Here is a 15,584-nt window from a genome sequence, read left to right on the forward strand (position 1 = left end):
TGGAAAATGGATGGATGGATATATTTTAATTTTTATTTTACCCATCGTGTTTGAATCACAAGGATTTTAAGACATAAACAGCTTGGATGGGAAACTGAAGAGCATCCATCCAATTTCGAACTTGCTAATTCAGGTCAGATTAGTGTGATGACAAGGTCTATTCCAGCTGCCCAGATTGCAAGGTGGGAACTCATCTTAGATGATGGAAGTCAAATTAAACGCACTGTTACACACACCTGAACAAATTAATAAGTAACTAAACAGGTACGTGTTTGGGGTGTAGGCAGAGAATGGAGTACCTGGAGAAAAACCCAAGAAGATATATGAAGAATAGGCAGACTCCAACACATGCAGTGACCAGGCTGTGAATTGTACCTTGGATTCAGCAGATGGAAAGATGAAACTGCAGAAAATTAATTTGTGTGTGTGTGTGAAAATTGGTATAAGCTCTTTGACTGTCTTCAGGTTCCAGCTAAATAATACAATACAATACAATACAATTTATTGTTCTATAGCCCAAAATCATACAAGAAGTGCCACAATGGGCTTTAACAGGCCCTGCCTCTTGACAGCCCCCCAGCCTTGACTCTTCAGGAAGACACGGAAAAACTCCTAAAAACAACCCTTGTAGGAAAAAAAATGGAAGAAACCTTGGGAAAGTCAGTTCAAAGAGAGACCCCTTTCCAGGTAGGCTGGGCATGCAGTGGGTGTCAAAGAGAAGGTTGTCAATACAATACACAGAAAAGAAGAAATCCTCAATACAGTATAAACATAAAAAGTTTACAAGTATGGAGCAGAATTTAACAGTAGAAAATAACTAACTATAACTAATTAAATAACTAAATAACTAATTAGGTTAGGTCAGGTTGGAGAGCATGCACTGGTGGAAATTGGGCTTCTGTTGGCTGAAGGAGAAGAAGAGGGGGGAGACATGTCCGGAGGCAGAAGGAGAGGAGGAAAGTAAAGTAGAACCGAGGGAAGGAACTTTGAATGTTGGCAGTATGACTGGTTAGGGGAGACAGTTAGCAGATATGATGGAGAGAAGGAAGGTTGATATATTGTGTGTGCAAGAGACTAAACGGAAAGGGAGTAAGGCCAGGTGGATTGGAGGTGGATTCAAATTGTTCTATCATGGTGTGGATGGGAGAAGAAATGGGGTAGGAGTTATTCTGAAGGAACAGTTTGTCAAGAGTGAGGTGAAAAGAGTGTCAGGCAGAGTAATGATTATGAAGCTGGAAATTGGAGGTGTGATGATGAATGCATATGCACCAACCATTGCAAGTTGGGTGTGCAATGGGTGAAAAAGAAGATTTTTGAAGTGAGCTGGATGAAGTGATGAACGGTGTACCCAAGGGACAGAAAGTGGTGATTGGAGCAGATTTCAATGGGCATGTTGGTGAAGGGAACAGTGGAGACAAGGTGGTGATGAGTAGGTATGGTGTCAAGGAGAGGAATGAAGAAGGTCAGAGGATAGTGGATTTTGCCAAAAGGATGGACATGGCTGTGGTGAATGCGTATTTTAAGAAGAGGGAGGAACATAGGGTTATGTACAAAAGTAGAGGAACATGCACACAGGTAGATTACATCCTATGCAGAAGAGCTGATCTGAAGGAGATTGAAGAACAAGGAGATTGAACGGTATTTTTTTTCCATGCATGAGTGGATGTTAACCACATTTTCCACTGCAGTTACTGCAGTAGCCTGGCTAAGAATAACCTAGTCCACTGTCATTGTACATTGTACAAAAAAAAACAACATTTTAATGTGCACACAAGTATTAATACAGGTTTGCATGGCCCCATAAATTGATAGTTTTCAAGGGGGTGGCACTAATGAAGAGATGGAATCGCATTGCAAGACGGATGCAGTCAAAATATAGAACCTTTTTATTGAACAAATTTTGCAAACAACCTAAACTATAATTTTGACAACATATTTTAAACCATCCAAATAAAATTGATGAGCCACAGCATGAAGTTATAGGAGAGAGTAGTGGAAGCTAGGTTAAGAAGTGAGGTGATGATTAGTGAGCAGCAGTATGGTTTCATGCCAAAAAAGAGCACCACAGATGCAATGTTTGCTCTGAGGATCTTGATGGAGAAGTTTAGAGAAGGCCAGAAGGAGTTGCATTGTGTCTTTGTGGACCTGGAGAAAGCATATGACAGGGTGCCTCGAGAGGAGCTGTGGTATTGTATGAGGAAGTCAGGAGTGGCAGAGAAGTACATAAGAGTTGTACAGGATATATACGAGGAAAGTGTGACAGTGGTGAGGTCTGCGGTAGGAGTGACAGATGCATTCAAGATGGAGGTGGGATTACATCAGGGACCGGCTCGGAGCCCTTTCTTATTTGCAATGGTGATGGACAGGTTCACAGACAAGATTAGACAGGAGTCCCCGTGGACTATAATGTTTGCTAATGACATTGTGATCTGTAGCGATAGTAGGGAGCAGGTTGAGGAGACCCTGGAGAGGTGGAGATATGCTCTACAGAGGAGAGGAATGAAGGTCAGTAGGAACAAGACAGAATAAATGTGTGTAAATGAGAGGGAGGTCAGTGGAATGGTGAGGATGCAAGGAGTAGAGTTGGTGAAGGTGGATGAATTTAAATACTTGGAATCAACAGTACAGAGTAATGGGGATTGTGGAAGAGAGGTGAAAAAGAGAGTGCAGGCAGAGTGGAATGGGTGGAGAAGAGTGTCAGGAGTAATTTGTGACAGACGAGTATCAGCAAGAGTGAAATGGGAAGGTCTACAGGACGGTAGTGAGACCAGCTATGTTATATGGGTTGGAGACGGTGGCACTGACCAGAAAGCAGGAGACAGAGCTGGAGGTGGCAGAGTTAAAGATGCTAAGATTTGCATTGGGTGTGACGAGGATGGATAGGATTAGAAATGAGTACATTAGAGGGTGGGCGGCACAGTGGCGCAGTGGGTAGCGCTGCTTCCTCGCAGTTAGGAGACCCGGGTTTGCTTCCTGGGCCCTCCCTGTGTGGAGTTTGCATGTTCTTCCCGTGTCTTTCCTCTGGGCAATCCAGTTTCCTCCCACAGTCCAAAGGCATGCAGGTTAGGTGTATTGGTGATTCTAAATTGTCCCTAATGTGTGCTTGGTGTGTGGGTGTGTGTGCGTCCTGCAGTGGGCTGGCGCCCTGCCTGGGGTTTCTTTCCTGCCTTGTGCCCTGTGTTGGCTGGGATGGGCTCCAGCAGACCCCCATGACCCTGTAGTTAGAATATAGCGGGTTGGATAATGGATGAATGGACATTAGAGGGTCAGCTCAAGTTGGACATTTGGAAAGCAAAGTCAGAGAGGCGAGATTGCATTGGTTTGGACATGTGCAGAGGAGAGATGCTGGGTAAACTGGGAGAAAGATGCTAAGGATAGAGGTGCCAGGTAAGAGGAAAAGAGGACGGCCTAAGTGAAGGTTTATGGATGTGGTGAGAGAGGACATGCAGGTGATGGGTGTAACAGAACAAGATGCAGAGGACAGAAAAGTCTTTTAGGATATTTATGAGACTTTTAAGATATTTTCTGCTTTCCTGCGGCAGTGAGAGCTGTGCAGGTCATCTGGAGAATGTAAAGAGCAGCCGATGATCTGCTGGGCAGTCTTTACGATCTGCTGAAATGTTTTCCTCTGCGCTGTGTTGCAGCTGTAAAACCACACACAGAGGCAGTAGCACAGGATACTCTCAATAGAGCAGCGATAGAAGGACACCAGCAGTTTTTGGGGGATGTTATGTTTACTAAGGACTCTCAGGAAATAAAGTTTCGGCTGAGCCTTCTTCGCCAGCTCTGCTGTGTTCACACCCCGGGACAGGTCTTCCATGATGCGGACTCCCAGGAAGTGGAAGACTGACACCCTCTCCACACAGTCCCCTCTGATGTAGAGTGGTTTGACTTCTTAAATACTAAAGAAATAACATCCCCTGCCATACACTTCACATCATCTCTATGTAATAGAATAATGTGGTCTGAGCTCATTTAGAAGGCCATTTGGAGATTATCTTACTGATAGGCGTCCTAGCTGACATGAGTTAGAAACACAACACCTTATAATAAAATAAATTAAAATAATTAACTGCATAGCTACAACCTTTTTTCATAATGTGTCATTTTAAATATGTTATCCTATCAGCATAAGCCATGTCACTTTATTTTTACTTTAAAATTATGTCACTCTAGTACCTGTGACTTTAGCATTATTGTATGTGACATCTACCTTAACTGTACAGTACTGGATTGTAAGATTACAACCCCAGTGTACTTACTAAATGTTATTTTGCATAGTTTGTACTTAAATCTAACTTGCTATCACTCTTGACTACTCATACTTAAATTTCCCTCAGGATCAAGTGTACACCTGTCTGTCTCTCTGTCTGTCTGTCTATCTACTCTCTTCAAGTCAGTATTCATTAGATGTAACTTTGACAGCCATGACAGTTTTGTGCCTGTGTGCTCAGGTCTCTATTAGCTTTACACATACGTCAGTCAGTCAGTCATTCTCCAACCTGCTATATACTAACTACAGGGTCACGGGGGTCTGCTGGAGCCAATCCCAGCCAGCACAGGGCGCAAGGCAGGAACAAATCCCAGGCAGGGCGCCAGCCCACTGCAGGGCACACACACACCCACACACCAAGCACACACTTGGGACAATTTAGGATCACCAATTCACCTAACCTGCATGTCTTTTGACTGTGGAAGGAAACAGGAGTACCCGGAGAAAACCCATGCAGGGAGGACTCGAGAAGTGATCCCAGGTCTACCAATGCACCACCATGCTGCCCTTTACGCATATGGACAGTATTATTTTTCTCCCTGTTTTGCTCAAACTCTGTCAGTGTGCATGGAGATCATGAGAGGAGCAGCCACACATTCTCAGTTGGATTAAGGTCAGGGCTTTGACACAGACTCTCCAGGGGTCAGATTTATAAGACTTGTGAACCTCTTTTTGTGCATTTGCAGCTTTCCATAAGGATTCATAAAAGAAAACTTGAAGGCAAATGCAGCCAAACCAGCTAAATGACAACTTGCACGAGCCAAGCCAATGTGACAAACCAATTTCACCTCAAGAGTGATCAAAATAATGTACAGACTGTATTTTAGTTCCCTTTTAAGAGGGCCAATGCTATATATTTACACTGAAGAACATTTTTGTTTTTTTGTCAGTTTATACCAGCTACCTGTTAGCACTTCTCAGAGAACTGACCAATTAGTAAGGAATATCTCAACCAAACTTCACTCCATCACGACCGCTGTGCTGAAAGCCATTAACCAACCAGTAAGGTGCTACATCCAGTTTTTGTATGGTGTGAGTGTACATAAAGAAAAACATTACATGTTTTTGCCAACTTAAAGAGGAAATTTAGCAGAAGTGTGAGGTTCTGCTAAAGTAATCAGAGCAATTCACTGTACTCATTATCACACACATGTGCATGGGATTCAGCTAAAGGGTCTGAAAAGTGACAATTCCATGCCTGACCAGGAGGTGGCGAGGTGCACTGACTTTTTCTCTCAATCCTCTGCAGACCATTCACAGGAAACTCCACAGGGTTCCTGTGCCCGTGGCTACGTCACTTCCTGTCCTGATGACATCACTTCTGGTCCATTCCTTTAAAGATGCCATCTTTGCCACATGTCTTCAGTTCTGTTTTGAACTTTGAACCAGACACAACTCTTCATAACTGAACCCTTTTGCAGCTAGGGCATAATACACTGGTCCTGCCCCAAACCTTTTTATGTCTTCTTTCCATTCTTGTGACATCATTGAACAATAAAGGCATCTAGCAGAAGTGAAGCTGTTTTTGTTAACCATAAGCATTGGCACTCCATTAATGCTCAAGTCATCAGAATGACACGTCTGGTCTGGTGGCATGGTTCAACATAACATTCATTCATTTTGAGGCAAAGTAGCTTTGGCATATGCAACAGTACTGGGTGTGGTGAAAGGCTTGTTGGCGAGGTAACTGGCTGAACCCTCATGTTTTCATTTGGCCTGTACCATACATTGTAACAGCAATCATGTCATTACATGTGCCAAGTAATAATGGTTTCCTGATCAGATTTTGGCAACTTATACCTTTCCCTGACCCCAGAATGCAGAGGAAAAGTGCTATAAAACTGCACATGATCTTCAGTTGTTTCAGGGCAGCAACCAACCAGGGCTCAAGGCACATTCACATACACACATTTACAAAATGATTGTGTTTCAGAAAGATAAATTGCATAGAAATGTGTGTACACCAGGTTTTGTAAATAAGATTCTTTGGTGTACACATTTTTCTGAATTAAATGTTCACATGTTTTTCAAACTCGAATCCACACAAAGTTTTATAAACGAAACCCCATGGACATTAACATTGTTGTTTTTAAGCCATTCTTACAGTATGTAGCTTTGTCTTTACACTTGGGGTTGTTCTCTTGCTGGAAATCAAATCTTCTCCCAAGTTGCAGGTTTCTTGCAGACTGCATCAGGCTTTCCTCCAGGATTTCACAATATTTTGCTGCATTAAATTTACTTTCTACCCTTACAAGCCTTTCGGGGCCTGCTGCAGAGAAGCATCCCGACAGCATGATGCTGCCACCACCATACTTCATTGTGGAAAAATGCATGTTTTTTGATTATGTACAGTGTTCAAATATGAATTTTATTCAGCTGACTAAAAAGCTCAATTTTTGTCTCATCAGACCGTAGAAGCTTCTTCTAGCTGACTTCTCCCACGTACCTTCTGGCAAAGTCAAGCCAAGATTTCATGTGTGTGCGTGTGTGTGTTTTAATAGTGGCTTTCTCTTTTCTACTCTCCCATAAAGCTGTGAGTGGTGAAGCACCAGGCCAAAAGTTGCTGTCTACACAATGTTTCCACTCTAATCCACTGTAGCTTGTAACTCCAGAATTATCATAACTCTCTTGGTGGATGGAGGTTTTATGGACTGAATTTCTAGGCACAGCCAAGGTGTTGAGGGGGTCCGGTTTGGTGGACTCAGGATTGGGTCACTGCTTTTTGCAGATGATGTTGTCCTGTTTGCTTCATCAGGCCGTGATCTTCAGCACTTTCTGAATCGGTTCGCAGCTGAGTGTGAAGCGTCTGGGATGGGAATCAGCTCCTCCAAATCCGAGACCATAGTCCTCAGCCAGAAAAGGGTGGAGTGCCCTCTCAGGGTTGGGAGAGAGATCCTGCCCCAAATGGAGGAGTTCAAGTATCTCGGGGTCTTGTTCATGAGTGAGGGAAGAATGGAGCGTGAGATCGTCAAGGCGGATTGGTGCGGCGTCTGCAGTGATGTGGGCTCTGCATCGGTCTGTCGTGGTGAAAAAGGAGCTGAGCCGTAAGGCAAAGCTCTCAATTTACCAGTCGATCTACGTTCCTACCCTCACCGATGGTCATGAGCTGTGGGTAGTGACTGAAAGAATGAGATCGCGAATACAAGCGGCTGAAATGAGTTTCCTCTGCAGGGTGTCTGGGTTTTCCCTTAAAGATAGGGTGAGAAGCTCGGTCATCCGGGAGGGGCTCTGAGTAGAGCCTCTGCTCCTCCGCATCGAGAGGAGTCAGATGAGGTGGCTCGGGCATTTGAGCAGGATGCCTCCTGGACGCCTCCCTGGTGAGGTGTTCCGGACATGTCCAACCGGGAGGAGGTCCCGGGGAAGATCCAGGACACGCTGGAGGGACTATGTCTCCAGGCTGGCCTGGGAACGCCCTGGGATTTTCCTGGAAGAGCTAGAAGAAGTGGCCGGGGAGAGGGAAGTCTGGGCCTCTTTGCTCAAGTTGCTGTCCCCGCGACCCAACTCCGGATAAGCGGAAGAGGATGGATGGATGGATGGATGGTGGTCTCTCTCACTGATCTTCTTCTCAATTTCTGTGGAGAGGATGCTCTAGGTAGATTTACAGCTATGCCATACTTTTTTCATTGTTCAATGACTGATTTAACCTTATACTCAGTGAATTTGATATGTTCTTGTCTCCATTCCTTGTCTTGTGCTTTTCAATCACCTTTACATGAGTTTCTTGGAGTGCTTTTTTTTTGTTTTTTACTGTGCAGGATAGGCCACTATACTAACTTACTACAAGCTGGACTTGCAAGATAAGGTTCATGGAACTAATTCTGTGAATTCTAAAACCAGTTGGCTGCACCAGTGATAATTTAGGTGTGTCATATGAAAGGGGGAGAATAATTATGTGTTCGGTTATTTTGTGTTTTGTGTTTGTTATTTAATTTAGATCATGTAGCGGAGATATGTCCGCAGTTTAACATCAAAGAGTCTTTTTCTATTGATCAGTGTCAGAAAAAAAAATTAGGTTTACTGTGATTCAATATTATATAAAAATAAGATGTGGAAACCTTCAAAGGGTTGAATACTTTTAATAGCCACTATATATCTTTGCTAAATATGAGACCCCATTAAGCAAATTTCATTCAGTCATATTGAAAAATGTTTCCTGAGAAGCTGCATCGAGTTTCAGTTTGTCTTGTAGTTTTTCTTATGATTTCTCATGAATCAATGCTTTCCCTGTCCAGTTTGACAGTAATTCATCTGTTTTTTTTCTGAATGTGATGATTCCAGTTTAGGGTTAGAAGTCTGCCAGCTAGAAGGGGATGCCAGTTCATTGCAGGACACAATCACTCACACTGGGCCAAATGTCTTTGAGCTGAAGAAGGATACTTAGAGAAGGCCTCTACAGACACAGGGTGGACATGTAAACATAGGCCAGGCAGGTTTTAGTACAGTCAGTAAGCACCAGTTGTAACTACTGTGCATAGTGCCCACAAATTGTCATTCTTACACCATTTCTGAATAAAAACAAACAAATAGACACAGCAAGAGTTATTGTGATTTTAATGCAATAGTAACAGCCACCCCACAGGTGCACACCCCCACTAAACCAAGCCCTGTCCTATGAAATGTGGGATTTTTGAAAAAGAAGATCTACAGCCGGCTCTGCTCAAAGTACGGAGCAAAAAAGAAAAAAGTTAAAAACTTTGATATTAAAGACTTGGTTGGTGGTGAAAACCAGGTGGCCACCTGGCATTAAATTATGCCACCATTTCTTTTTAAATGTTTTAATGTTATGGCTGGATGACACATTCATCCTGGCTGAAAGATCATAAAGAGACAAATTAAAAAAAGATGTGGCATTTGTAATTGTAATGGGGATAGAAAATTGTGCCTTTTTAAAGTTAATTAAATATAACTTACAGTATTTAATTTGTGTTTTTTTATTTTAGTGTATTTTTATTTTAATACTAGCTTGCTACCCCATCTAAGATCAGCCGAAATCTAACTAATTAATGTAGACCTCAGTATTAACATTTTCAGTGCACCATCTATTGGGATATATTTTGTAGCAATAAAATGCATTGAATTTGTCATTCCAACAGATGGTGCACTATAAACATTTGTAGTATTAAAATGCATTACAACAAATGTTTGTGAAGCCCCATCTGTTAGAATGACAAGACAATGCATAAGCCTTTTGGTATGGGAATCATAAAAGCAGTATTAATGCTTGGGATAGGCCATCTTTTGGAAAGACAGAGACATAGTAATTGGGCAGACACACAAATACACAGACATATAATACAATACAATACAATTTATTTTTGTACTGTATAGCCAAAAATCACACAAGAAGTGCCGCAATACAGACACTTATCCTTTTAATTAATATGGTTTATTTAGATAAAATGCTGCTTTAAGTGGATAGAGTGTGTGCCATGTGCTCATAAGGGCGAGCTAGCATTGTGTTCTGTAAAAGGGACAGCAGGCATTAGAGGGCCACAGGATTAGTGACTCAGAAGTGTGGATATTAATAGCAATGGGTTATAAAAGAGTGTTGAAGTCTGGGATGCATGAAAAGAGAATAAATAATTCTCAGAAGATATGCAAATATAAAGGCAAATGTTGGAAGAGTAATATTATTTATTAGAAAGTATACATTTAAGCACGGATAAATTAACCATTGGGGTATATGTGTGTAAGAAGATGTGAAATGGGACTCTCTCACAATTAGCTAAAAGTAACTTAACTGACAAGAAACAAGACCCTGGGAATTTATCAGTTTTCCTATTTTTCACTGATGTAAGCCAACTAAAAATAGCCATATAGCCATAGTATAAAAGTACACCTTAATTGGCTTGACAGAAATGCCATACAGCTTGTAAGATAGAGAAATCTGAGATACATTGTAATTGCAGGCAGTTTTGAAGATGCAATGAAACATCATGCTGTCAGATCAGAAAAGTACAACACCGCCTGGAAAATGAAAATGCACTCCCACGGAGAAGAGGAGAAAGGCTGAACAATGGCGTGTACTTTTAAAGAATGTCTTAGCTGGACGAAGAAGAAAGAATCCTTCAATTTCTTGGTTTTACTGATGCAAAGCTTGGGATATTGATATGAATCATTCAGGTTGTGTTTCCCACTAATTTGACCTCTGGTATTTGATGTCTAGTTTCTCTGCAAATAAACACAAGTAATAATGGAAATACAACTTGGATATTATCTCAAGGAAACTGTCTTGTTTACTGACATTACCTGCCATGAGTGATGAGTGTAATATGGTTCAAACTGTTCTCGTTCAAGTAATTCATATGTTTTGTGAGGAGTGTTAAGATCGCAAGATGTGTTTGTTCAGGTGAACTCTTTCAAAGGAAGCAACTTGGGAGCTGAATTATACTGGATGCATCTGACTCGTACTGCACTGGTTTGGTTTTATTTTTATAGACTTTATTGACTTTGCCTTGACTGGGTTCACAGCCTTGGGGACAATTGAATCTTTCTATGGTTCACGGGATGAGTCTTATGAAAATTTATTTGCACCGTGGCGATATAGGAGCTGGGGATGGTCTTCTTGATTATAATAGATATACAGGATTGCTCTTGATTACTTCTATACATGCTTAACAACTAAGAAATAATCTGATTCTATATTTACCTGACTTGCGGCTCTGCGGTGATCATGCCTGTAATAACCAGGGTTATATATATATATATATATATATATATATATATATATATATATATATATATATATATATATATATATATGTGGCTGTATATTAGAAACTCTGAATTCTGAAATCTTCATGCACATCTTGTAATATCTCCTACTATGCTTCTTCTGCTTCTTGCTATTGCCTCTCATCTCTGCCACCCTACTCTGCCCATCTCATCTTCTCTGCTGTGCTGCTTCTCTGCTACTATCAGATAAGTATTGCTCTGTACTCTGCTAAAATACTCTCATGACAAACTCCTCCATAATTAATTAATAGTTTGTCCAGAGCAAATCCAGAGCAAAAAAAGTGTCTTTTAGGATTTAATGTCCTAAAAGACTGGTATTGTGCAGCTCCTGAAATATTTACAATATGGGTCAGGTTGCCACCACCACCGGGCTGCAAATGAAAACTTCAACAGCAGCATTTGTTCAGGAATTATGCATCCTATTCAAGGCTTTGGAAACAGGAGTGTCAGTGTGGCAAATCTGCAATTTGTAAACAGAAACTCTGATCATGGATCTGTACACAATGAAAACTCATCAGCTAATATTGCATTTTTTAATTCAAGATCTCTTAATGGAAAAATGCTGTTGCTATTAGAATTCATTATCTACTCCAACCTTGACATACTTTGCCTAACAGAAACCTGGCAGAAACCAAACAATTTAACATCTGTCACGAAGGTAACACCATCTTTGCCAAGCCTCGCAACTCAAGACAAGGTGGAGGAGTCGCAGTAATTGTTAGAGTGGAAATAAATATCAAAAGAATCCCTTGACTGCCGGTTATCTTTCGAACATCTGGCTCTTATGACATGAATACCTGTCCTTGCTGGACTGTTTTGACTTGGTGCAACATGCTGATTTTCCTACTCACTATGATGGTCATATATTTTACTTGATCTTCACATCTGGCTTATCTGTAACAGTGATTTGGGACCCTCTCAACAAAGAGCAGTACTTTTCACTGTCTCGTTACCTCAATCTCCACTTACGAGTAAATGTCAAATTTCTTTCAGAAACCATAAAAATATCCGTGCTTCTATCCTAGCTAATTTCATTCCTGATCTTTTTCTGTCTTCACCTATTCCATCAACACTAGATAGTCTTGTTGACCACTATAACACAGCCCTTCTTTCAGCGCTAGATAGAACAGCTCATTTATAACATGAGGAGGTTTTTATTTTAAGAATTCTTCTCTGTGGTACAATTCAGAGTTAAGGTCTATGAAAGCAGCTGGCCGACACCTTAAGAGAATGTCAAGTAAGACTGGCTTCACCATGCATATCCAGGCTTTCTCTGACCACCAAAAGGCTTACAGTGATGCACTAACTGCAGCCAAGAACACACATTGTAGCAGAATAATAGAAAGTGACCACGATAACCTTAGGGTTTTGTTCTCTGTAGTTAGTAAACTACTTCAACCTGCATCTGACCCAATTACCTCCTCTATCAAAGTCTGAAAATTCCTCCACTTTTTCCACAATAAAATTTAGCATCTAAATAATTCAACTAACATACATCTGTCATCCATTTATATCTTTCCCTGTCTTCCCACTCCATCCAGTTCTTTCACATCTGCATTTTTTAATAACCTGCTTTGTAAGATGATGCTGACTATTTGTGTCCTGGACCACATCCTGTCCACATTTCTTAAATCCTGCCTTCATGCCATAATCCTGACTGTTACAACAATAATAAATACATCCCTTGACACTGACTTTGTCCCAGCCACTTTTAAAATTGCTTCTGAAACCCCAGTATTACAAAAGTCTGGTCCTGATGCTGACAATCTTAATAATTTTCAGTCTATTTCTCGCTTACCTTTTCTCAAGCATGTTGTAGTCTACCAACTCACAAATTACTTAACCTCTAATAATCTGATGGAACTCTTTCAGTCTGGTTTCAGGGCACATCACAGCTGTAAAACTGCTCAGCTTCAGGTAACTAATGATTTACTTATGGCAGCAGACTCTGGACAATCCAGCATATTAATTCTGTTAGACCTCAGTGCAGCATTTGACACTGTCAGACATGACATTCTACTGTCCAGAATGGAGAACATCCTGGTTATCTGTGGCACTGCGGTGGTGGTTTAAGTCCTATCTGACTGACAGGCAAGAGTTTGTTAGTCTTAGCAATAGCAGATCCAGCACAGCGCCGGTCACACAAGGGGTTTCCTCAGGGCTCTGTCCTCGGTCCTCAGCTCTTCTGTGTCTATATGCTTCCTCTTGGCCATATCATTTGTAGCTAAGGACTTGGTTATCATTTTTATACAGATGACACTCAACTCTATTTCAATGTTAAAAGTGAAACTTCATCAGGACTTTCACAGCTCACGATGTGCCTCAGTGGAATTAAAACCTGGATGGAGCAGATGTCTTTAAAATTAAACTGCAACAAAACTCCTGCAAATTGGCACTAAAGCACAACTTAAGAAAATTATATCCTTTTCAGTCACTCTTGGCGGTGCTCTCATCAGACCTTCTTCTAATGCAAGGACTCTTGGTGTCATTTTTGATTCCTCCCTTTCTTATTCCATCCACATAAACCACATTAAGAAACTTTCCTACTTTAACCTCTATAACATATCCCGTGTTCACTCATTCCTCTCCTTTTCTAATACTGAGAAACTTGTCCATGTTCTTATTACATCCCACATCGATTATTGTAACTCCCTACTGGCAGGTGCCCCTTCTAATCTTATATCACAGCTCCGGCTGATTCAAAGCTCTGCTGCAAGAGTCCTAACACAGACCATCAACAGCAAGTACAAAGCACCCATCCCGCTTCGCCTTCAGCGGCTCCTTTTGTCTTGCAGAATTGAATATAAACTTCTATTAAAAACCTAATGACCTTACACCAGACTACATCAGTGACCTTCTCCATCACTATGCTGCTCTAAGATTCTGGCAATCTTGTTGTGCCCCACACTAACCTGCATTCTATGGGTGAAAGGGCCTTTAGCTCTATAGCGCCCAGACTTTGGAATGACCTCTCTAAATTAATTCGGTCAGCTGACTCCATTCATTCCTTTAAAAAACAACTACAAGCTCATCTGTTCAGGAAGGCTTTTAAATTAACCTGACATTCTGTCCCTTCTGTCAGTTTACCGCTCTGTCCAGATGCTCAGGATAATTTATGTGTGTGTGTGTGTGTGTGTTTTTTTTATTTCACAAATGATGCTATTTGTTCAGGCTTTTCTTTTAGTATTGAATTTAGTATTTCATTCCGGTTGATTGCCTTTTATTCTGTTTAACACCTTTGTATATCCTGTATCTATCTGTCTGTTTTAATGTTCTATTCAGGAAACATCTGTATCTAATGTTACATACAGTGGGTACAGAAAGTATTCAGACCCCCTTCAATTTTTCACTCTTTGTTATATTGCAGCCATTTGCTAAAATCATTTAAATTAAATTTTTTCCTTATTAATGTACACACAGCACCCCATATTGACAGACAAAAAAGAATTTTTGAAATTGTTGCAGATTTATTAAAAAAGAAAAACTGAAATATCACATGGTCCTAAGTATTCAGACCCTTTGCTCAGTATTTAGTAGAAGCACCCTTTTGAGCTAATACAGCCATGAGTCTTCTTGGGAAAGATGCAACAAGTTTTTCACACCTGGATTTGGGGATCCTCTGCCATTCCTCCTTGCAGATCCTCTCCAGTTCTGTCAGGTTGGATGGTAAACGTTGGTGGACAGCAATTTTTAGGTCTCTCCAGGGATGCTCAATTGGGTTTAAGTCAGGGCTCTGGCTGGGCCATTCAAGAACAGTCACAGAGTTGTTGTGAAGCCACTCCTTCATTTTTTTAGCTGTGTGCTTAGGGTCATTGTCTTGTTGGAAGGTAAACCTTCGGCCCAGTCTGAGGTCCTTAGCACTCTGGAGAAGGTTTTTGTCCAGGATATCCCTGTACTTGGCCGCATTCATCTTTCCCTCGATTGCAACCAGTCGTCCTGTCCCTGCAGCTGAAAAACACCCCCACAGCATGATGCTGCCACCGCCATGCTTCACTGTCGGGACTGTATTGGACAAGTGATGAGCAGTGCCTGGTTGTCTCCACACATACCGCTTAGAATTAAGGCCAAAAGTTCTATCTTGGTCTCATCAGACCAGAGAATCTTATTTCTCACCATCTCAGAGTCCTTCAGGTGTCTTTTAGCAAACTCCATGCGGGCTGTCATGTGTCTTGCACTGAGGAGAGGCTTCCGACAGGCCACTCTGCCATAAAGCCCTGACTGGTGGAGGGCTGCAGTGATGGTTGACTTTCTACAACTTTCTCCCATCTCCTGACTGCATCTCTGGAGCTCAGCCAAAGTGATCTTTGGGTTCTTCTTTACCTCTCTCACCAAGGCTCTTCTCCCCCGGTAGCTCAGCTTGGCCGGACGGTTAGCTCTAGGAAGGGTTCTGGTCGTCCCAAAGCGTCTTCCATTTAAGGATTATGGAGGCCACTGTGCTCTTGGGAACCTTAAGTGCAGCAGAAATTTTTTTGTAACCTTGGCCAGATCTGTGCCTTGCCACAATTCTGTCTCTGAGCTCTTCAGGCAGTTCCTTTAACCTCATGATTCTCATTTGCTCTGACATGCATTGTGAGCT

Source organism: Polypterus senegalus, chromosome 3, assembly GCF_016835505.1.
Source record: "Polypterus senegalus isolate Bchr_013 chromosome 3, ASM1683550v1, whole genome shotgun sequence".
Classification (NCBI taxonomy): domain Eukaryota; kingdom Metazoa; phylum Chordata; class Cladistia; order Polypteriformes; family Polypteridae; genus Polypterus; species Polypterus senegalus.